Source organism: Lepus europaeus, chromosome 17 (genome assembly GCF_033115175.1).
Source record: "Lepus europaeus isolate LE1 chromosome 17, mLepTim1.pri, whole genome shotgun sequence".
Classification (NCBI taxonomy): domain Eukaryota; kingdom Metazoa; phylum Chordata; class Mammalia; order Lagomorpha; family Leporidae; genus Lepus; species Lepus europaeus.
In genome coordinates, this window is record NC_084843.1 from 41448736 (window position 1) to 41472951 (window position 24216).

The 24216-nt window shown below is 47.6% G+C and overlaps 1 protein-coding gene across 7 annotated transcripts in view; it reads left to right on the forward strand.

The window, feature by feature from the left end:
- Window positions 1-24216, forward strand: part of SGMS1 (sphingomyelin synthase 1) — a 465134-nt gene that overhangs the window by 119867 nt on the left and 321051 nt on the right. For 4 of the 7 annotated variants that reach the window (XM_062215294.1, XM_062215299.1, XM_062215300.1 and 1 more), the window contains exon 1: window positions 363-530. The exons of the other annotated variants lie outside the window; for them this stretch is intronic. The gene's annotated coding sequence lies outside the window, so the exon portion shown is untranslated. Of the gene's footprint in view, window positions 1-362; window positions 531-24216 lie in introns of those variants that run through there. 7 annotated transcript variants of the gene reach the window in all.

Here is a 24216-nt window from a genome sequence, read left to right on the forward strand (position 1 = left end):
TCGGGCCTCACTGAGCGGCCCCCTAGGAACGTGCATTTCGCTCACTGTTGAGGAAAGCGGCAGGCTCCCCGGTTTTCCGCTCCTTGAGAGTACAGGGAAAGGGGAATCGAAGGCCGGTCACCCCACGGCGTGCAGCCCCGTCCGCGTCCCGCTCGGCCCCAGGAAGCGCCCCCCGCGGTCCCCCGCCCGGCCCGCCCCCCTCCCCGGCCGCCGCGAACACCCGGAGGAGCGGACTCGCGTCGCGCGGGAAGCCGGGCCGGCTCGGCCGCGGACTGGGCATGCTCCGCAGCCCGGGAGGCTCGCGGTGGCAAGTCGGCGGCGTTCGCCCCAGCGAGCCGGGCAGCGGCGGCAGGCAGGAGGCGAACAGGAAGGGCCGGCCCTGGCAGGCGGCTCTCGCCCTGCGCCCCACGAGCCGGCCAGAGAACGCGATTGGGGTGCGAAGCCCCGACGCTGCTCTGGCCCCGGATTGCATTCCGCGGCGGGGGGCTCGGAGAGCGGAATTCCGGCGGCTGCCGCGACTCCCCATGCAAGTGAGTCGTGGGGCTGGGGGCGAAGGCTGGCCTCCGGGTCGCGGAAGATGCCCATCGGACGTCGGTCTAGCGGGCTTGGCCTGTGGCGGGGCAGCTGTGGGCTGGCGGGCAGCCCTGGGGGCGAGGGGGCGTGAGCGCAGCTCGCTCGTGCCGTGCCGCGCGCATACCTGGCGGGCGCTCCCCCGGCTCTGCCGCTGGCGGGGGTGGGCGCGGGGGGCGGGCCGGCGGCCGAGACCGGGGCTGTGAGGGGGCGGGCCGCCGGCGGGACTCCCTGGCCGAGTCGCGACGGGGAGGAAGGCGGGGGCGTCCGTGGGCACCTTTTCAGAGGTGCTGCGTGCGGGCTGCAAGGCTGCCTGGAGTCCGATTGGGGCGAGCGGACCCCTGGGGCAGCCGGAGAAGCCAGCAGAGGGGCGGCTTCGGGCCGGAGCCCGCTGGGCTCCGGAGACCCGGAGGGGCTGAGTCCACATCCCGGCCCCACCCCCACGGCCCAGGCGGCAGCTTGACAGTTGGTACCGCGGGGTCCAGATCGCGGCTGGCCAGGCGCGCACGGTCTCGGGTCCCCCTATCGCGGCCCCTCGGTGCCCCGCGACGACAGGACAGGTGGGACCCGCTTCTCGGAGGAGCGAGCTTCTCCCCGGGCCTCGTACCAGCTTCCCGGCCCGTGCGCGCTGCTCTGAGACCCCGCGGTGTGTCCCCCCGCCGACCGGGAGTGGGGGCGGCGTTTGGGGAAGGCCTGGAGGGCGCAGGGCGCAGCTCGGACCTGGCGAGTGTCTCCCGCACGCCGCTGGCCTCGCGAGTTGAGAGGGTCTGCGCGATCCCGAGGCGTCTTGTCAAGGGCAAAGCAGCGACAGCAGCGGCCGCCTCTCCCACCGCTGAAGCCAAGCCCGGGCATGCGGCTTCCTCTTGTGGTCGGGTGGGGTGCCCCGGTCCCGCTAACGGATTCAGCTGGCGCGTTCTGGTTAACGCTTGTTTCCCTCTCGGGTGTTGTGAGTGAAAATCGGAATGAGAGTTGCCGTGGCTGCAGGGAGCGGAGAGAAGCCAGGCAGGTGCTTCTCAGGTGCTGCTTTTTCACCTTCAAAAACGTACAGACTTCAGCGGCACGCGCTTGTGAAAGCAGGGGTGCCGGCTGCCTTCTGCAAGAGAAGTTTGTTTTTCTGTGTTCTGGGGGCCTGCCTACTATTTTAGCTCCCTTGACATTTACCTTCCTGGACCTCTCAAGCTGTTTGGACAGGGTATTTTGCTTTCAGATTTGGGGGTGTTTCTGGTTGGCTGCCTGGGTGTGGAAGTGGTGAGTGCCTGTCGTGGTGTGCTGTGAACGCCCCACGCTTCCTGGCTCGGGCTGTTGAGCGATCGGAGGGGACTGGGCAAAAAAGAGGAGTGGGGCTGGTGACGTCGGCACGCGACACGATGGGAGTCGCCGAGGGCCGTCCAGACGTAATGGGGTTGGCTGCTGTTTCGGCCTGGGCGGGAGGGGAAGGGAGGGGAGGGCTGGGCGTTTCCTAGGTCAGGGTGTAAGATGTCCACGGGAGAAGCCTGTTGGGGGATGGGAGTTTGTCCGGTCAGTGCTTCAAGGGAAGCCCAGGGATGTTTGGTGATTCAGCAGGTGGCATCCTTCCAGCTCCGGAGCCGTGCCTTGGCGGAGCGAGCAAGCAAGCCAGCAGCAGCCAGTGCCTGCTGTCAGAGGTGCCAACGTCAGGGGAACCTCTGAGAGCTGCCTTCTGCCTATAGCAGCTCCCTTTCTCGATTTTACCTCCTCCTCAGGTGTGGGGGCCCTGCTCCTTTTGAGCTTCCTCTCGCTGCTTCTCTTGCACTATGAAACATGTTTGTGAGTCTCTGCATCTCTGTGACCTGCTGGGTAGCGGGAGGTGGCAGCTGCTAACATGCAGTTTTGCAGTTTAGGCAGTGAGTTGTGCAGAAGATAGCGGTATGCAAAGCCGCGAAATCACCTTCTCTTTCCATTTCTGATTCAGAGACTAGAAACGTGACCTTTTTTGGTAAAATAGTTTAGATGTATTTCTGCAGTTCTTCGGCGCTCATAGGGACCTTTTCCTGCAAACATTACTTTTTAAAAAGAAATTGATTTGAAGGACAGAGTAAACTGTCGTTAAAGGGGCGCATTACTAAAATACTTCATCCATTGGGGAATCCTTAGCGTCTTTGCATAGTGCCTGACTTGTACTTGGTAAGTGCTTGTTCAGCTGAAGTTTAAAAATTCTTCATAATGGAAGAGCTTGCAGTACTCACCAAGTTGCTCATTTGTTCTAAGTCTGTAAATGTGGTCAGAATGAAGTCTATACAAACAATGCCTATGGATGCTTGACTCTTAAAGAACTCTATATTTTCTTAAGACCATAGACACTCAATTTTGTTGGCCGTAGACATGTGTTTAGCTACAGAGATTAAATTTTAGTTTGAAAGCACGATTCTCCTTTTCATCTGGTTAAATCCCTTCATTTTTGACCTGTGACAGATCCTCAATTTCAAGATCTCGAACAGGCATGCTTTGCTAATCTATCTCAAGAAAATCTGAAGGACTCCCCCATATGACTGTTTATATACGTATTTAGAACGGAGAAGTACTCCTGTTGTATATCAAATGTCCTTTAATTTATAAAACACCATTTTTATACAAAGCATGATTCCACAGAATTCCGTCTTTTATCATCCAATGAAAAGAGAAAGCCATGTTGTAGAGAAGAGGGCACTGTGTTGGTTATAAGAATTCGGGAGTATTTGCATAAAGATAAAGGCTCCAGTCACTGGGGATGGGGGCAGGGTGTGTGTAGCTGGTGTACTCTTGCCACTTACCTTTGCAATTCTGCTCTTTCTTCCGAATTATTGAGCTGTTTCTTCTTCCCCTAAAGATACAACGTTTCTGGCACAGGCTTGCTTTATTTAAAGCTGTTGCTGGAAGAACCTGTTGCATTTTCTCACATGAATTTGATCATTGGTGATTTTCATTTTCTAATTTTCCCCTTTACCTCCCAACCACTCTGTAAGGCCAGCTGTTCAGTGGCTGTTAGATAAGCTGTGACTCAGGTGCCCTTGCAAGGCATGACATTATAGATGCCTTTATGTCTACTTTTCTGGCTGGTCATTATAGCCACAACAGTCTCTTGGAAAAATTGCCATGGCATGCCTCAAAGACTTTGGGTTTTCTATTAAAGGCTCTTGATCTGGAATATAAGTGTTTATTATCTCCTCCTACATCCCAAGAGCTTTGCTGTCACCTTGATGCAGCCACCCAGTCGCCAGAGGACCATGTTTTGGATCAGCCCTCTTGGACATGGGGTTGGGAGGCAGTATTGGATGGTGGTGGTGGAGGAGGGGGGGCAGTGAAGAAAGGGGAAGAGAAAGGTGGGTGAGGCCTCAAGGAGATAGCTTGGCTTAATAACTGTGGCTTCTGGTTTCAATAAAACCAAAACTGAGTGGCTAATGAATAAGTGTGGCTCACTCTCTGCTACAGTGCTCTACTCTCTTCTCCCCTCCTCTCATTTCCCCTCCCAAATCGTCCTTATCTCTATGCATAGACCTAATACATTCATGTGTAGACACAGACACACAGATATACAGACATGAACAGAGACATACAGAAGAGATACAGATACACACACATAGCCGAAAGCCAAGAATCACAACTTCTTTTTAAACCGATATCTCAGAGAGGGAGGATTTAGGTCTTAGTAGCTGGGCTGGATTCTGGGGGCCTGAAATCTCCCCATGCTTGTATTTCAGAAAAATTCCTCCTGCTTCTTGGTGGAAAGCTGATCTGCCCGCTTACTGAAGCAAAGCTGCTGGGGCCTTGACCTGAAGGAACTGTTGTAGGTGAATGCAGATGATTGAGGGGTTAGAGAACTTGCATGTTCTTTACTTTTCAGACTTCTTAGAGTTAACACTCCTCAGTTCTTGTCGCAGGATCCTGTCACTGTGCAATGCCCCCTTTTTATTTTTCCTCCTTCATTCATACTCCATTCCCCTCTTTGCCTTACCACATGTGTTGGCCATGTCCGGGGTGTGTGTGTCTTCTTAAAGATGTTGAGTTAATTCCTGTGTGCTTCTAATTTGCATAAGTGGTACCATGCTACAGATTTCATTATGCTTTTTCATTCAACATTAGCACTGTCTGTTATGGAAATTTCCAGATATTAATCAAAGCCAAAGGGATTTCTTAACATTCTTATTTAGCTTGATTTATTTGATTTATTTATTTATGGAAGATCATCTGCTGGTCCACTTCCCAAATGCCCATAATAGCTGGACCAGGATGAAGCCAGGTGCCTGGAACTCAATCTGGGTCTCCCTTGTGGATGGCAGGGTCCCAATACTTGAGCCATCACCTCTGCTTCCAACCATACACATTAGCAGAAGCTGGAATTGGAAGTAGAGATGGGACTTGCAGTCAGGTATTCTGATTGCAGGCCTCCCAAGTGGCATCTTAACCATCGCACCAAATGCTGCTCTGAAAGCATTTCTCTGAGCATTTTGTTTGTGAGATTTCTGTCACTTTAGTTTTGTAGGGCTGATCTGTATGTCCACTACTTTACTTACCCACTTCCCTAGTGATGGATCTCCACTCCTGCTACAATCAGCAAAACCGATGAACATTCTGTCTCATTCTCTTCCGGGTGGTTGTGAGCCTATCTGAGAGTAGTGGTTCTCAGGGTGTGGGTGTGCTTAGCAGAGGCAGCAGCATCCCCTGGTAGCTTGTTAGAAATGCAGATTCTAGACTTCGTGAATCAGAGACCAGGATCATCCTCATTGGTCAGTGTTCCAACATGCTGGGCCTGAGATTCTGGTGATGGGAAAGGCTGAGAGCCACATTGCACTCAGAGTTGTGCTTGCATCAGTGCCTGAGGGCTCCTGACTGCCCATATCCTTGCTAATGTCTGATATTAACCATCTTCCTCATTTTAATAAAGTTTGGTGGCCACAAAGAGAAATCTTATTGTTTTAATATCAATTTATGTGATTTTGAAGGGAATTGGAGCTTTTCCAATGTGTTTGTTAGCAATGGCAGCTTCTTTGGCCAACCTTTCTCTGCTTGTCTAACGTGTTGATTTGCAGATGTTTCTTGTGTGTGCTAGGTCTCAGCTGTCTATTAACTTAGTAGTGACTTGCGGAAATACTTCATTTTGATTGGGCTCAAAGCGTTATTGTACATCAGGAGTCTTAAGATGGTCTTCCTCACTCTAGGATTACAAAGACATTCTGTTTGTTTCAATTTTATCTTTCACGTGGAGGTGTATTTGAGACTCATCTTCATGTATGACATAAAGACCAAACCCAGCTTTATTTTTTCCAATCCATTTTGTGGGACAGTTTTCCCTTTTATTGAACAGTGTATTCTTCCCTTATTTTTCTGTGGAGCAACTTTTTAATCATTCATTGGCTTCCCACATACATACATGACCTTACTGAGTTATAATTTACATATGTAAACCAAATTCATTTAAAGTATACAATTTGCTTATGTCTGACAGGTGTACTTTACCCGTGATCCTGCCAGAGCCAACATACTGGACATTTCCTCAGCCTCCTTTACAGTCTGTCCCTGCCTCGACCCCCAGCATCAGGCAATTACTACAGACTTTGAGTTAACCTGAGAGTTTTGTCTCCATGGACCAGTACAGTGTGGTACTTTTGTGATGCCTGGCTCCTTTCATTCCACATACTGATTTTAAAAATCTTTGTGAATTGTAGTAAAATACATACAACATGAAGCTGACCACTCAACCATTTTAAATTGTGCAATTCAGTGACAGTAAGTACGTTCATATTTTTGTGCAACCATTGCTGCTGTCTTATCTTCAGAACTTTTTTTATCACCTGAATCTGAAACTTTACTAAACTCAGTGTTATGATCTTGAAAGTCTTCTTGGAAATCTATTTTTTAGTTCTCCATTATGTTCCAGTCATGTGTGTTTCTATACCAAATTATGATTACTATAATTATTCTTAATTATTCTTGGTATTTTAAAAATTTGAAAGAGAACTCCCATCTACTGGCTTACTACTCAAATGCCCACACCTGGGGCTGCGTTAGGCCAAAGCTAGGAGATGGGAACTCCATTTGGGCCTCCCACCTGGGTGTCAGGGACCCAGATGTTTGAGCCGTCAACTGCTGCCTCCCATGGTGCAAGTTAGCAGGAAGACAGAATTGGAGGTAGAATTGGAACTTGAACCCAGGCGTGCTGTGGATGTCCCAAGCTGTGTCTTAACTACTGTGCCAAACATCCACCCCCAAATTTTTGTTGTCATAGCTTTGCAGCATATTTTATATGGCAGGATGATACCCTCCTTTGGTCTTTTTCAGACTTTGACTTGGTTATTTGTGAACCTTTGTGCTTCATAGACATTTTGGAATACTTCTTAAGTTCTCAACAAACTTTAGGAGATGCAGTTGGCATTACATCAAGTGTAGGCTATTATGGGGAAACTTGGCACCTTTTTCTATCTTGCTGTTGTAATTCTATCCATGAATGTGGTCATTATTCTATCTTCTTAAAGCCACTTAAGTTTGAAAATTTTCTGCAATGATAACAAATGTGTGTGTTTACAAAAGTAATGTGTTGTTTTGAGAATTTGAGTCTGAGCGTCATTGTTCCCACAAAGGCAGGCAGATAGGGGCTTTGCAGTATGTCTTTTGAAATCTCTTCTTCCCTCACCAACCTTGGGTGACATTGGTCAGTTTACTTCCCTGTGGCAGCCATAGGTTCCTCCTTAAACAATAACCTTCCCTTGCAAGGCTGCTTCAGGGTTTGGAAGAGATCATGTAGGAGACACCTGGGGCACAAAGCTTGAAACAGAGTTGCTACACCGAGAATACTGGTATCACACCTCCCCTGGCACTGGCTGTAAATAGCATAAAGGTCATACTTTTATCTGTTTCTAAGGATTCATAGCCAAGAACTGTCAAAAAAAACCAATGTGAACAAGTCTACCAAGGAACGGTGTAGCACTCACTAACTACCTGTGCAAGCCCATACTTCTGCCTGGTTTTGTTGGATTTCACTGAAAGTATGGACATTTCCAAAGAATTTTCCAGTTGAGTAGGGAAGAAAGCACTAATAATATACGAAACAATTAGAGAACTCTATGAGACAGATGGTATATAATTAGGGGTTAAGTGGTGAGGTGCCAAGGGAGTTGTGAGAAGAGAGAAATCCTGCTTGGTGAGTTTTCATTTGACTTGGATGGAATTAGATTAGGGTGGCAAGAAGGGGCTAGAGAAACCAGGTGTAGCTGGCATGTGAAGACTCAGTACTGAATCCTGTGACGATGGATATGGTACCTAGGCTTAAGTGTATTTAACTCAATGCTTTGGGATCAGTGTTAGGTGACTAGTAGATACCTGGATAGCCAGGAGCTCTCTGACTTAGAGTACAGTGGTAAGGTCACTGACTCTGGAATTGGAGTGTTTGGGCTTAGATCTTGGCCTCACCGTGTAGGAATTATGTAGAAGACCCATGCCTCGGTTTCCCCAGCTGTTTGATGAGTATAGTAACCTGCCTTACAAGGTTGTCATGAGAACTCTGTAAACTTATATTTGCTAGTTCCCGAGTGCCTCCCAATGGAAATATGAACTGTTTTTATTTGTTGATCTTCATCAGGTTCCTCCTGTGTATGAGGCTTTAGGCCTAGAGTTGGATGGCATTTGTCCAGAAAGGCCTGGTTGAAGTCTTATAGTTTGGGCTTTATCTGCACATTGGTAGGCAGGCCTGTGGTGGGTGCTTAGGTTGTAGACTGAACAAGTAAATTCTTGAAAGACAGAGGAACCAGGTGCAGTCTTTGTTGGTCCTGGGAATCCTCGCTCAGAACTCTGGAATGGAGAAGAGTAGAAGTCAGAGGGGAAAGTATGCAGGAAACAAGTTTTATTTTTGCTGTATTCCTAGTTTGGGTTGGACCTTTGGGGAGAGATGTAGTGGTCCTAGGGATTCAGATTTGGGTGAGTGTTGAGCACATACCAGTTACTTTTTGCAGTCCTTGATTCTGTAAGATGGTTCTTATCATTTTCTCCTTGTTGGTGATAAAGAGAGTGAGGCACACATAATTTGCCTGAGAAAGTAGGAGAAGAAATGTCCTGAAGGAGGTTGGTGTTTGGGGCCTTTGCCAGTTGGCAAAAGTACCCAGAGTAGGTGCAGTTGGTGGGGAGCCAGCACAGTTACGTAAAGAGCTGGGATACACAGGTCAGCCCTGCGGTGTTCCCATGACCTTGGATGTTTATCAGCCTCAGCCAGTGGTATCAAATTTCAGCGTTTATCAGATCACCTGGACAGCTGGTTACAACACCTAGTCTGTTCTTGCCAACACCTGCTGGAGTTTGTGAGGCAAGAAGCTTGGGGCAGGCGGCAGCTGGTTGTATACATGTCTGATATGACCCAGGGACTGTTCTGCCAACCGCAGCCACAGGCTGTATCCACATCAGCAAGGAACCAGCTGTGTGCACCTCCCTGTAGTGACAGTCAGGTGGGATGCTTTCAGATTTAGAAATCACAAGAGCTTTCTACCTCTGCTCACATGGCCCTCCTTTCCCAGTTTAAGCATCACCCTCCTGCCAGGCTTCGCTGGGGAGCCCCCACCCCACCCCACTGCCTGAGGTTAGTTATCCCCTAACCTTCATGGGCTCATCTGGTATACCTGCATGCAGCTATTGGAAAACGGGATGTCTACGTTTTGCTGCCTTAAAAGAGATGGCCTGCCAGGAAGGACATCAGTCACAGCCTGGCCAATACAAATGGCTGGAAAATCAAGCATATGTTTGGTGTTTCTATACAGTGGTTTGGACACACAACTCCATAGGACTGGGGAAGGCAGTGCAGAAATAAGCTTTTTAATGTAATTTAAAAAGTTTTATTTATTTGTGACTGTCCTAAATTGTTGATGAGGTGTGAATGTTATGAATGTTGCCTGTATTTGCAGTAACCGTGAAGCTGGAGGGTATTGTGCCTGCCCCAGGCTGCATGATGAGGCCCACCAAGAGTGGGGTGGGACTTGTGGCCCTTTCCGAGGCCACGACTCTTAGGGCCCACAGGTGTTAGCTCACATGTTTCCCTCTGCTTACAACTGCCTTGGTGATGCACTGGGTGTCACAATGCCTTCTGGTAGCTTTATGGAATGGATCCAAGAAGATAACGTCAAATAATTGGGATGTGGCATCTTCACGAAGCCAGAAAGAATTCAGGGCTTGCTCAGCTTCCTCCTTGGCAGCAGACTGAATGCTTCGTGCAAACTGTAGCTGCTGAGCACTGTGATGGATAGGCTTGCTGTAGGATGCACCTTGGGAACTGTGTGTGTGCCAGAGCACACACGAATCTCTGTGACGTAACGTTGGTTGACCTTGTATCCCAGGTCGCCTGCCTTGTCAGAGTGTGACGAGGTGGCAGCACTACCAGCAGCAGACCTCAGGAAAGCCCAAATGCCATCCCACTGTGCGTTTCCCCAGAGACTTGTGTGCTCACCTCTCATGGCTGCCGGCCGACAGAAAGGAAGGAAGAAGCTGTTGTAGGAAGGGTCAGTAAACAGTGGGCGTTGTGCAGTGCAAGATCCACTCTTTCCAGGTGTCTCCTGATCACCTGGATTCTGGGGACAAGATGAGTCGAGATCAGCAAATCCACACTTGGCATTTGCAGACAAGGAAGCAAGGGCCTGGGTTTTCCCAGGCTACTCAGTGGGCACAGCCAAGCACACAGGGATTTCACTTTTTTTTTTTTTTCCCAAACTTGCCTTTTAATTCCATTTTCCACAAACTTTGAGGTACCTTCGTGTATCTCAGCTTGCATGTTATTTGTGAAGGCATCACAGAAGATGCAAGTTGGTGGGGTGGAGGAGGTGGGGAGAGGAATGAGAGATTGGAACCAAGCAGAGTATAGCCCTTGGCAAAAATTGAGAGAAAATAAAACACAACTTTCTTTTTAATAGGGAGCCTTTCTTTAAAAAGCTGATTTGCCTTATTGATAGAAAATCATTAATCTCTAGGTTTTGCATTCCTAGGAGATAGGTAAAATTCAGCCACATTTTTTTAAAAAAGGTTTATTTTATTCACTTGAATGGCACAGTCAGAAGGAGGGAGGGAGGGAGAGAGAAAGCTTCCATCCGGTGATTCACTCTCCAAATGGCCGCGGTGGCAAGGGCTGGGCCAGACTGGAGCTAGGAGCTTCATCTGGGGCTCCCACATAGGTTCAGGAGCTCAAGAACTTGGACCATCTTCCCCTGCTTTCCTAGGTTCATTAGCAGGGAACAGCTGGGACTCGAACCAGCACCCATATGGGATACTGGCATGGCAGGCAGCAGCTTTATCTGCTAGGCCACTGTACTGGCCCCCAGCCACATTTTTTAAAGACAGCAAACTGCCATGTGGTCCTGTCAACTGGCTGTGAAGCACAGTCCTGGTTCCTGAATCCCCCATCGCCCAAGACCGCCTGCTGCACACACCTTCCTACACTCACTGAAAATGGAAACCTACATAACTTTCAAACCTAACTCAGAAACTTTGAAAAGGACAACTGGCTTCATTCACACTGTGCTAGGGTCTCAGTGACCTGCTCCTGTGCAAGCTGCTGACACAGGGAGCCTGCAGCAGGTGACCTTCTCTGTCCACCTGGCTCAGTGTGCAGCTGTGATATGCACTCATTTGTTACTTGGTGATGCCATGAACTGAGGACGTGTCTGTATCCCACTAACCCTTCATCTTGCTCAGTTCTGGAGCTCAGGGCTTCACAGGGGCCCCAGACCATAGCAGACGCTCTCTGGTGTTTTGTAACTGGCAGAGTAAATTACCGAGCAGACTTGAGAGTGTCTCCGTAGTCTCCCCTGCAATCTCTCCCTCCTGTCTTCCCTGTCACATCCCCTCACAGGCTGACGGGGAGCAGGAGAGCCCTGATAACCAGCACAGATAAACATCTGGAGCAGCGGTCCTTCCCAGACAAAATTTACTCACACTGTTCTCCACTGAGTTAATTCCCTCAGCCCACAGTTCCTAGAAAATCTCTCAATTCTAAAAGTTTATCATTCCGTGGCTTTGTGTGCAATGCTGTTAGAATAGGAAAAGCATGGTCTGAAGTGCCACAGAGCAAACTTTGACTTTTGTGATGATAGTTGCTATTTCTTGAGAGCTCCATGTGTTCAGGTGCTGAGTTTTGCATGCGTTGTGACTATCTTACCTCCCAGTAGCTGCAGAAGAGGCAAGCAAAGCGTTTCTTTCTTGCAAACATAGTTTTCTACTGTAATTAAGCCAGTAAAATCAGATTGTCTGCATTTTCACTGTCTAGCTGTGTATGTTAACACAAGTTTAATTTCTCTGTGCTTGACTTTTCCTGTGGGGAAAAATAAATGGTAGAAAATTTTTTTTTCATATGAAGGGAGTGCATAAGAAATGATAATAATAAATCCGGGGCAGGTGTATGGCATAGCTGTGAAGACACCACTTGGGACCAGTGCATCCCATGTCAGAATACCTGGGGTTGAGTCACTGCTCTACTCCTGATTCTAGCTTCTTATCCAGTGAACACCATTGGAGGCAACAGATGATGGCTCAAATACTTGGGTCTCCGCCACCCACATAGGTGACCTGGACTGAGTTCCTGTCCTCTGGCTTTGGCATCCCTAGCCCCAACTGTTGTTGGTATTTGAGGAGTGAACCCAATGGAAGTAAGATCTCTCTCTGACTATGTCTATCTTTCAAATTAACAACAAAGTGAGGAATTAAAAAATTGGGGGCCGATGTTGTGCAATGAGTTAAGCCACTGCCTGCAATGCTGGCATCCTATGTGAATGCTGGCTTGAATCCTGGTTGCTTCTGATCCAGCTCTCTGCAAAAGTGCCTGGGAAAGCAGTGGAAGATAACCCCAGTGCCTGGGTCCTGAGACCCACGTTGAGAGACCTGGATGGCGTTTTGAGCTCCTGGCTTTGGCCTGTCCTGGACTTAGCCATTGTGGCCATTTGAGGAATGAAGCAGTGGATAGAAGCTCTCCCTCTCCCTCTCTGTCACTCTGCTTTTTGAGTCAATAAAATTAAGTCTTTTTTACAAAACAGTTGGGAATGGAGTTCCTAATTAGGAGCCACAGGTTTAAGTTAAGATTTGAGATTGAGGCCGACGCCGTGGCTTAACAGGCTAATCCTCCGCCTTGCGGTGCCGGCACACCGGGTTCTAGTCCCGGTTGGGGCGCCGGATTCTATCCTGGCTGCCCCTCTTCCAGGCCAGCTCTCTGCTATGGCCCGGGAAGGCAGTGGAGGATGGTCCAAGTGCTTGGGCCCTGCACCCCATGGGAGACCAGGAGAAGCACCTGGCTCCTGGCTTCGGATCAGCACGGTGCGCCGGCCGCAGCGGCCATTGGAGGGTGAACCAACGGCAAAAAGGAAGACCTTTCTCTCTGTCTCTCTCTCTCTCACTATCCACTGTCCAAAAAAAAAAAAAAAAAAAAAAGATTGGAGAGTGAAGGAAGTACTAAGGGCAGCATGGTGGAGGAGAGACTTCAGGGAGCCTGTCTCCTAAAGAAGTGGGGCAGTTGGCTGGAGGTGACCCTCACACAGCGACAGAGGCAGGGGAAATCTGGCTGCAGGGGGAGACAGCAGGACCAGCGAGGAGGTTTTGCCCACAGGCTTCCTGTGGGGGCAGAAGACTGAGCTGGAAATAGAGGTGTGGGTGTGCCTGAGGCCAAGGGGGTAGGACTTTATTACTTTTTTTTTTTTTTTTTGGAGGGCGTTCACTTTGGAGAAGAACCTAAGACTTTATTACTCTTTTATTACTCTTGAGGGAAGTAGGGGAAAGGAGAGAGTGAGGATGGGGCAGGGCAGTGACTGGGGCAGAGGTGCAGTGACTGGTGGAGAAGGGAGAAGGGACGTGTGCCTGGCATGCTGGAGGAAAGGTCTGGGGACTGAAGTGTCGTTGTAAAAGAGGCGTGCCCTGTGTGGGCTGGTCGATGGCCGCCTGCCCAAACAGGTCTGTCCTAATCACAGGAGAGGGAGAAAAAGGGGAGGAGGGTGGTGCAGGCAGACCGACCTGGCTGCCTGGGCATGCCTCTGAGGTTGTACTGAACTTCTTGAGGCAGTTTTGTGATAGGGGAAGAAAAAGGGCCCTTTGAGGGGATGGACATCATGGTATTGTTTGTTAAGCTGTCACTGCAGATGCCTGTATAGAGTCCTGGCTACTTCGCTTTTCACCCAGCTTCCTGCTTACTGCTCCAGGGAGGCAGCAGATGATAACTCACGTGTTTGGGCCCCTGCCACCTACAGGGAGACTCAGATGGAGTTTTGGGTTCTCTCACTCCCTAAATGGCTTCAACAGCTAAGGCTGTGCCAGGCTGAAGCTTGGAGCCAGGAGCTCCATCTGAGTCTCCCACATGTGTATCAGGGGCCCAAGTACTTGGGTCATCTTGAGCTGCTTTTCCAGGCACATTAACAGGAACTTGAATCATAGAGTGGAACAGCCAAACTCCTAACTGGCTCTCTGATAAAAAAAAAAAACAAAAAAACAAACAAAAACTGGGATGCCACCAATTTTTTCTTTTGCCTCCTCCAGCTGTGTTTTCAAATAGCCTGCCTTCATGTTCAATAGTTCTTTCTTCTGTTTGATCTATTCTGCTATTGATGCTTTCTATTGCATTTTGAAGTTTTGTTTAAAAACTTTAGTTTTTAAGAAATGTTTAATGTTAACTCCATCTCCTTTTTTGAAATTCATGTAGTTTCCTTAAAACAATTATTTGAAATTCTGCATTTAAGAGTTTGCAGATAACAGTTGCTCCATGGCCAGTTTTTGATGTCTCATTTTGTTCATTGGGTGAGGTCATGGTTTCCTGAAAGTTCCTGATGCTTGTTGGTATACAGTGTCATCTGCACATTGAAGGATTAGAACCTTATTCAAATCTTCATAGCATGGCTTAGCTTGTGCCTTTCCTTCCAGGAATTTTAAGCAGTCTGCTTATTTTCTCAGCTTGTGGGCACTTCTGCTATTTCAGCACTAGATTGTGCTCTAAGTACGTGTTTGCTGTGAGTCCGCTGTTAGTGTGTTGTTGTTATTTCAGCACTAGAGGGTGCCCCAAGCCAAATTTGTCCCAAATTTATTCCAAATTTCTTGTTGGTATATTCTGGATGGAGTATCTGAAAAGGGTAGTCCATCCCACCAGCCCCTATTGGAGTCTAGGATAGGTTCAGACACCTCATCCACAGCTGCTCTCCTGTGACTGGGCCCTCCAGGATTCTGCCCTGCTCTGAGCCTCATTGTGGAGGGACTAGTCTGAAGGTCTTGGGTAGCAGCTTGGCACTCACTTCCCTTTTCTTCCCTAAGCAGACAATTACTCTGTGTTTTGCTGTTTGGGGTTGGAGGAGGGATGATATGGGCAGTCCTGTGATATCAGTGCTGCAATGCTAGGTCATACTCAGAGCTTACAGCCTGCTAAGACCAGCACAGCATGGGGGTAGGACCAAGGGTTGCCTACTGCTGAGTTTAAACTTGTTAGTAGTCACAGGTGATACTGGCTGGGATATAAGGCTGATTGACTGGGACCATGGGTCTCCACCTGGCACTAAGATGTGTCCAAAGGCTCCTAATTTTATAGGCACTGGTGTGGGGACAGGAACTGTTAGTATCTGCATAGTGTTGGGTTTTACCAGCACAACACTAAGTTCTAAGACACAGTCCTGTGCTTACTTTCCTACCCTGTTCCCCAGCAACTGGAGCCTTGCTTCTTGCTATCTGCTCGAGTTTGGAGGAGGGGTAGAGGAGGCAGTCACTTAGCTGTTCAGGCTGATATTGGCTGGGTTGCACCTGGGTCTCACAGCTGTGGAGACCTACAAGATCTTGGAAGTGTGTGCCAGGCCTGTACATGGCTGGTGGTAATTCAGGCTGAGACATGAGTCCGTTCTACTGCCGAATGCTGGGGCAGGTCTGAAGGCTCTGTCTGCCAGCACTGGCCTGGAGTAGGGACTTTTGAGCTCTGTCTGTTGTTGGGTTTCACTGCTGTGGGGCCAACACTGAACTCCAAGGCCAAGTCCCACGCTCACTTTCCTTTCCTATTCCCCTCTGCCTGGAGACTTCACTCTGCACTCTGCTCCAGGATGGGAGAGGGCTGGTGGAGACAGTCCACTGACCACCCAGGCTGGCATTTAGCCTGGTCATATCTGGTCATACCCTAATGGCCTTGACCCTGGGGTGCTGGTCTCTGCCTGTTGCCAGGGTGGGCCTAGAGGCTCTGTGAACACTGACTTGGAGACATGGCCTGAGGACTCTATCTGGTGCTGGATCTCACTGTGACAGGCCTGGCACTGAGCTCCCAGGCCTAGTCCTGTGCTTGCTTTTCCTGCTGTGCTCTCAGTGACTGGGGTCTTGCTCCTCACTTGCTGCCTGATATTGGATGAGGGGTGGTGGAGGCAAGTCCTTGATTGCCTGGCTCAGAAGGTTCCACAGGCTCAGTCTGTCAGTATTGACCTGGGGGTAAGGTTATAGACCTGTCTGGCACTGGATTTCACTGTGTTGGGCCTGGTATTGGGTTTCAAGTCAACCATCTGAACTTAATTCTCTCTCCTGCTACTCTGTGTGACTTGAGGCTGGGCCATGAGTGATACAGGCAACTTTCCTTCCTGCCTTCTTCATTGTGTTTTTTCTTATTATTCTACTAAAACCAGGCATGGTGGTCTCTTACTTGGTTTCTTTCCTTGGTTCTTGTGCAGGTGGTTTGGTGTTGAATAGCTCTTTGAATTGGTGTCTCTCTGGGGACTGTGATCACTGGAGCATCTTACTGTGCCACCGTCTTGCTCTGCCCTCCAGGCCCTGATTCTGAAAGCCAGCTGGGGAGTGACAGAACAGTGGGTTCAAGTTTAAACCTTTTTGGGGGCACTGGCTTTCCTTTGTTTAAAAGAGGACCACTGTGTCACAAGTGCTGTCATGTGAAGACCCTTGGCATGGGCCTGCAGTACTGCAGAGGGTTGCTATGCAGTTCCTGAGGTGACCTTGGGAAGAGGCAGCATAGGATACCCTAGAGATCCCCCCTGAGGGGGGGGTACCTGTTCCCTTTCCACTCATAGTGTGTTGACGATTCACTTGGCTGGTTGGATGACGAGTAGGACTTGGTGCTGTCACATCGACAATGTCCTATCTGTGCCCAGCTTTACCCTGTGGAATGTATTCTCCATTCCCTGTGTTTCTCTCTGGCCTTATTACAGAACCTGTCCCTGTTGTTGCCTCGGGCTGCCTATTCATTACTCACACTCCATTCCCAAGTGCAGAGAGCATCCCACAGATGTCCTTGTAGAAGTCTTTGTGGATGTCTTCCATCTCTAGCCTAGGCTTTCAGGATCATTGGGGCCGGCAGCTTAGATTTTGGACAAGACTAAGGATATGTGTGTGAACAAAGCAGAATTTCACCTTGCATGGAGTTTTCTTGGTAATAGGGCAAACAATAACCAAGTCAACACGTAAGTAGCATGGCAGGAGCCTCATCCCTGCCTCTACCACCCAGTCACAAGGTTGGTGACTTGACATTTGCTTCGCTGCTGCCGTTTGCTCATAGAGCAATACCAGAGTTAGTTTGAAAGACCATAAAAAGCTACCAGCAGCTGACTGGGCAGTGTTCTGAGTTTCCATAAGATTCTCAACCTGGGTGGCCTTCTTCCTCGTTTTGGTTTCAGAAACAGAGACAGGATCATGAGAACATTTAGGATTTTCTCAAGCCTCCTTTTGATTATTTGTTTGAAGGTCCTGAAGTTCTTATTGGGATCCATGGATGGGTTTCATAAAGCCACTGAACTCAATTTGATCATTTCAGGTGTATATATTTAAGTGTATATTTTGGGGGAGACTATCTAAAGCTTTCATTAAATATCTGAAAGGTACATTTTGTGAAAGTGGATAAGAAGTTAAAATTGCATCATTGAGTTTTTCCTTATTAACATTCCCCCATTAGAGGAACTAATTGAGCATGCCTGCCTAAAAGGGGAAGGTAGATACTTACTTAGAGACTCACTGTATAGTTCTGTCAGGTACCTGCCGTTAGCTACATCACTTAACTGAAACCATTGACTTTCTGGTATCTTGAGGGTGTCATACCGATCAAGGCCCTCCTGTTACACTGTCTTCTTTTCTCCCCCAGCACTGTGCGAGGCTCTAAGGATGTGGTGCAGGCATGGTTGTTACAGGAGTAGATGCTGACACCAGCGTCTCTGTGAATGGCACTTCCTGGGGTCTGGCAGTGGATATCCTGTGCTTACTGGTCAAGGCTGTTCTATATTTGGCTTTTAACCTAAGTTTGGGTCTTCCTTTAAGAGTGACTTTTCTTTTCCTTCTTTCCCTCCCTACCACTTCCTCTTTTTCCTCCCTTTCCCCCTGCTCTTCCTCTTTCTTGGCTTCCATTTAGAAAATATGTAGGTAAAAAAAAAATTCATAGCCCTGTCACTCATGGGTAACCACTATGTCATTCTGGTGTATATCCTACTGATCTTTTTTCTGTAAATGTTAGATATGTACCAAGCGAAGATTTTGACCAAATCCTGAAAGTTGGAATGCTAAAAGGAATAGTATTGCCAAAGCTAAATCTCACTGTCCTAGAATGGACTTCTGGCATACAAGTATAAATCTGAAATTTTATAGACATCATTACAGTTTTATTACTATTATAATAGAGTTTGGCATTATGGTACAAGATCTTAATTTCTTAGCGTCAGTCTTAGTGAACTCCTGTCATATTGGGTAGGTCACTTTGAGCTGAATTAGGGGTACAGGACTTGTATTTATTTGTTTAGTTTGTGTTATTAACTTGGCCATCTCTCTCAGTATAATACATTGTAAGTGGTAGTGTGCCTCCAGTTCACTAGACTCTTTTGAAATAACGAACCTCTCTTCTCTAACTGCTGGAGCTGGAGGTTTCCTGGCCTGTGATGGTGCAGTTTTGTTGGAGTGATCCTTCCTCTTGTTCTGTATACTGCTTGAAGGAATTTATCTGGATCATCTCCGAAGCAGAAGTGAGATTGTTGCCTGGTACACATTCTCCTTGTTATTTTTCCCTGCTCTGCTGCTTCACTGAACCAGCTGAGAGAGACATGTGTCTGTAATCCTTGGTTCTAGAAGTGTGGTGGTGGGGTGATATAATTGGTTTTCAAGATAACAGAGCTGTTTCTTGAATCTCCATCTCTATCTCAGCTTTCACTGCCTGCACACTAATTTCAGCATCTTCCCTGGAGATGGAAGACAGAAGAACTTTCCAGAGATAATAAGTGAGAAATGTTTGCTTTCTCAAGATACCCTCTGTTTGAAACAATCAACCACTTTCCCTGCAAGCATGGTTGTGAGTGGCATGCCATGTCAGTGCTGTTATCTGCAAAGGACAGTGTTTCAGCTTTCTTTTATTCAAGCAGCCTTTTAAAATACATAGTAACCAGCCATCCTATATTTGACTACCTTGTGGAAATACACGAACACATCCCTTGGTGTCTGTAGTTTGCCATTGGCTGGAGGAGATTTTTATTCCAGGCTGCATTTGGAACATTCATCAGCATTTGAAAATGTCTAAATGTTTTCAGATGGTAAGAGTGAATGTTCAAATGACATGCCTTCTCGTTGTCACTGACGTTGTCATGCTGGTGTGGTGACCTACATGGTGATGCAGCCACTGAGTGTACACCAGCAGCTCCAGGAGGCCAGCAGTGATGTTTGCAGAAGGCATTCTGCTTCTTGGCCTTCCAGACTAAGATCAAAGATCATAGTCTGGCCAGGAATGGAAAATGAAAGTAACACTGGTTGATTCTTAAATATACCACACATAGGCGTATGTATTTTATTTATATAGTTTTACAGTATTTGTAAAATGTGATTGAGAGTATTCCAAAGATATAATTTGCTTTTTTTAAAAAAAGATTTATTTTATTTATTTGAATGACAGAGCTACACAGAGAAGTAGAGACACAGAGAGAGGTCTTCCATCCGTTGGTTCACTCCCCAGATGGCCATAATGGCTGGAGCTGCGCCCATCTGCAGCCAGGAGCTAGGAGCTTCTTCCAGGTCTCCATGTGGGTGCAGGGGTCCAAGGACTTGGGCCATCTTCTACTGCTTTCCCAGGCCGTAGCAGAGAGCTGGATCAAAAGAGAAGCAGCCGGGATTAGAACTGGCGCCCATATGGGATGCCAGCGCTTCATGCCGGGGCTTTAACCCACTGCACCACAGTGCCGGCCACATAATTTTATTTTAAACACTATATCTTTTATTTATTTATAAAAAAAGATTTACTTAATTGTAAGGCATAGTGACAGAGAGGAATGAATGAATATATATATATATACACACACGCACACACACACATATATATATAGAGAGAGAGACGGATGGATGGATCGATCGATCTATTATTGATCTTCGGTCTGCTGGTTCACTCCCCAGATGACTGCAACAACTGGTGCTAGGCTAGGCTGAAGCTATGAGCCAGGGAGTTCCATCCAGGCCTCCCTGATAGGTGGCAGGAACTCAAGTACTTGACCTATTGTCTGTTCCTGCTTGGATACTTTTTTTTTTTTTTTTGACAGGCAGAGTGGACAGTGAGAGAGAGACAGAGAGAAAGGTCTTCCTTTTGCTGTTGGTTCACCCTCCAATGGCCGCCATGGCCAGTGCGCTGCGGCCGGTGCAACGCGCTGATCCAAAGGCAGGAGCCAGGTGCTTCTCCTGGTCTCCCATGGGGTGCAGGGCCCAAGCACTTGGGCCATCCTCCACTGCACTCCTGGGCCATAGCAGAGAGCTGGCCTGGAAGAGGGGCAGCCGGGACAGAATCCAGCGCCCCAACTAGGACTAGAACCCGGTGTGCCGGCGCTGCAGGCGGAGGATTAGCCTATTGAGCTGCGGTGCCAGCTTACTGCTTGGATACGTTAGCAGGAAGCTGGATCAGAGCAGAGGAGCTGGGACTTCAACTGGTTCTCTGTTACGGGCATCCCAAGCAATGGCTTATCCTGTTGTGCAGTAATGCCCACCCCTATCTTATATATTGTTTTAAGTTATAGGAAAATGTATTCATCCATACATGAAATGTACCATTTTAGCCATTTTTGAAAGTACAGTTCAGTGGCATTAAGTACATTCATATTGTTGTACAACAGTCACCACTATACATCTCAGAAGTTTGTCATCATCCCAGACTGAAACTCTACCTATTAAGTAATTCACATCTTCCTTCTCCCTACCCCCGGTATCCGATATTCACCCTTGTGGATTGGACTGTTCTGCATTCCTCATCTAAGTGGAAGATACTCTTCTGGGCTTGGCTTATTTCACTTAGCATAATATTTTTAGGATTCATCCATATTGTAGTGTGTATCAGAATTTCCTTCCATTTAAAAGGCTGAATAAAACTGCATTGTGTGTATGTATCTATCTGTTTATCTATCCCACCTTTGTTTATCCATTCATTCTTTGGTGGGCACTGCGGTAACTTGCACCTTTTGGCTGTTATGAATAATGCTGCTGTGAACCTGGTGTGCAAATAGCATCTGTTTGAGTCCACCATCTTTCAGAGGCTTTGCCTGTTCTCTCTCTGTCTCTGTCTCTGTCTCACTTCTCTCTAATAAGGCACTTCACAAGTATGTGCCACCTTGTGATCAGCTTTACTAGAGGGCTGCCTTACCCCAGTTTGGTCAAGGACATGCCTGTTGCACAGACAGCGGTGTGCACTTGAAGGCACTCATTCTGCTGGGAGCCAGGAGAGCAGTTTCACAATATTTCAGGAGAGTCTCACCAGCAAACTTGGCAGCAACCTTGAGCGAGGCCTGTCAGAGTACTTGGAAAAGAGCCTGATGTTTTCCTATCTTTTGCTGATAGCTCTGGCCTGTCAGTACCTCGGGAAGGGAACTCTGACAATAGTGTTTGGTTTCAGTCTCAGCTGGTTAAATTCTCATCAGAATTCTTTCAGGGAACGTGGATCCGACTGTTGTAAGGGGTGTGCATATCTCTGAGCTCGTCGGAGTGTGGCAGCTGTGAAATTTCTGTGTAGGACACACCATTAGTCCGTTGGAGAAGCAGCTGAGGTTCCGGGTTATAAGCCGTGTGTGTACAGCAAGCAGTGTGGGTGTTCACAAGTGCCTTTGCCAGGTCTGTGCGGTAGGGAGGCCCGGTGGAGACTAGGGAGCACCTCATGCGCTTCGGCTGCTGGCGGGGTCCAGTGGCTTCATTGTACCCAGTCCTGCTGCAGCAATGCGTTTGTAGGCACTTTTTGGTGTAGAAATGCAGGAAATTGAGATTAACTTCCTATTTTGTGGTCACCAAAGTGAAATGTTGTGTACCTTTATAGGCCTGATCAGAATCAACTTATTACTCCTGGTTTCAGGCAGTGCCCATCAAATCTGCTTGTTTACACTGTGTACATTTTTTAAAGGCATATGACCTATTTGAAAGGGGAGATTTCATCTGTAAGGTCACTGACAGCACTGTGGATTGGATTTGTCTAATAAAATCTCTCTTCTTGCTGCAGGATCTTCCTTTCTCATTTTTGGGGGTCTGTCTTGATCTTTTTACTGCTGAGTGTGTAGATTTGTAGATCTGTGATCTTTGTTCCGTTTTGTGGAATGGGTGATAAAAAAAGGTCCTTGATGTAAGAAGGTGACCTCTGGAACAAAATAACATGCATGTTTAAACACAGCCGTATAATTTTTACATTTAGGCAATTCTAGCAATCAGATATTTTATTTCAAAGAATAAGCAGAATTCGATCTGAACACGTTGTTTTGTTTCAGCATGCAAGAGGTAATCAGAGAGATGCATTGCAGGGAAAAAAGATAATTGGGGCTTTTTTATACCATTCACATTTCGAATGTGGCGAACTCACCTGGCACTGCACGAGATACCCAGGCAAATGGTTGCTTGTCTGCACTGACGTCTCTTGCACGCTCTGCTTTTGGCCACTGGCGAGAAGTGTGATCTTGGAGGCACAGAATTCTTGCTCTGTTACAAGACTTGGGTAAGTCCTGATTGTGGCTCTGCTTGGGGATAGCCAGTGCTTCCTGGTGGCCAGATGCCCAGTGGTCTGGGACTTTACTGCTGCGTGCTGCTTGAGAGGAAAGCAGGTATCACTCTGGAGGATAAGAATGAAAGAAGAATAGGAGCAGATGTCTTCAGAGCATTTTTCTTCAAGGCTCTGTGCCTTCTGTCCTGTCCCTCCCCTGCCACACCCCTGAGGTTGCCATTTTGGTATTTCCAACCCTACAGCACTGAGCCCTTCTTCATCCTCTTCCTCCTCCTCTGTGGTGGAACAGCTCCTTGCATTTCCTTCTCCTCCAGGCTGTCTGCATTTCTGCTTCTTTTAACTTCTTCCTGGTTTCTTCTCAGCCTCTGGGCCATGCACCTCTGCCTGAATGTCTGTGGAATGTTATCTGTGGTTCTGCCCACAAGCTGAGCAGCCTGGGATATGCAGGCTCAGGTGTGGAGACCAGTCTCTTTCTTTTGCGTTGGGTGGCCAGGAGCATAAGGTGTAGTCAGAAGAGGGTACTGATTATATTGTTGTGATCCAGAAATTTCTTTCTTGTCTGGGAGGTATGGTCAAACAGTTGAGGACCTTACATCTTAGACTGTGTGTTAGGGAGTGGAGAAAAAAGTGGTGTGCCTTCTTTGTACCAAGGCCTCTATTTTAGAAGTAAACTCTAGGGCTCAGGATTATTGAAGTATAGATTGAATCTGACTTGTCTCACTTTCTGATCTGTACTTCATTATTAGAATGATTAATGTAACTCCTGTTATAATTAATCAATGGCATGTATTTCAAATTTTATACTTTTCTTAATTTTTTTAGAGTTTAGTAAACAAAGCATCACAACCAGCTCACATGCCCTTCTGTCTACAGGACAGATTTGCAGAAGGCAAATTTTATATACTTTTCACAGTGACTAGTGTTTAAAGAAAAATAGCATTAGAAAGTATCTTTACAAATTCATTATTTTGGGAGTAGGTGTTTGGCACAGCATTAAATCATCACTTGGGATATCCATGTCTCCTACCAGAATAGTTGGGTTTGGGTCTCAGCTCCCCTTCTGTCCCTGTCCGTGCTTAGGCACACTCTAGGGGGTAGCTGCTAACTAGATCAAGAACTTGGGTTCCTGCAATTCATGTGGGAGGCTGAGGTGGAGTTTCTGGCTCCTGGCTTTGGCCTGGCTCAGCCCCAGCCTTGGCTGTTGTGGGCATTTGGGGAGTGAACCAGTGGAATGACCATCTCCGTCTGTCTTTGTCTCTCTCTGCCTTTCAAATAAAATGAAAATAAATGAATGGAATCTTTTTTTAACAAAAGAAATTCATTTTTTCTTTTGTTAAAAGAATTTTTAAGTTTTATTTTACTTGAAAGGCAGAGTTACAGAGAGAAGAGAGACAGAGATCTTCCATCTGCTTGTTTACTCCCCACATGGCCGCGATGGCTGGGTCTGGGTCAGGAAGATGCCAGGAGCCCTGAGCTTTCTCTGGATGATCTCCCATGTGGATGCAGGGGCCCAAGGACTTGGGCCATCTTCTGCTGCTTTCCTAGACACAATAGCAGGGAGCTGGATCGAAAGTGGAGCAGCTGTGTCTTGAACTGGCCTCTTTATGGGATGCCAGCGTTGCAGATGGAGGCTTAACCTGCTACGCCATAGCACCAGCACCTCATTTTTTTCTTTCACGATGTTGCTGATTGCATTGTTAAGGTCCTTTCAAATGTTATGACTGTCCAATTTAAAATCATCACACAGGTTTTCTTTTATG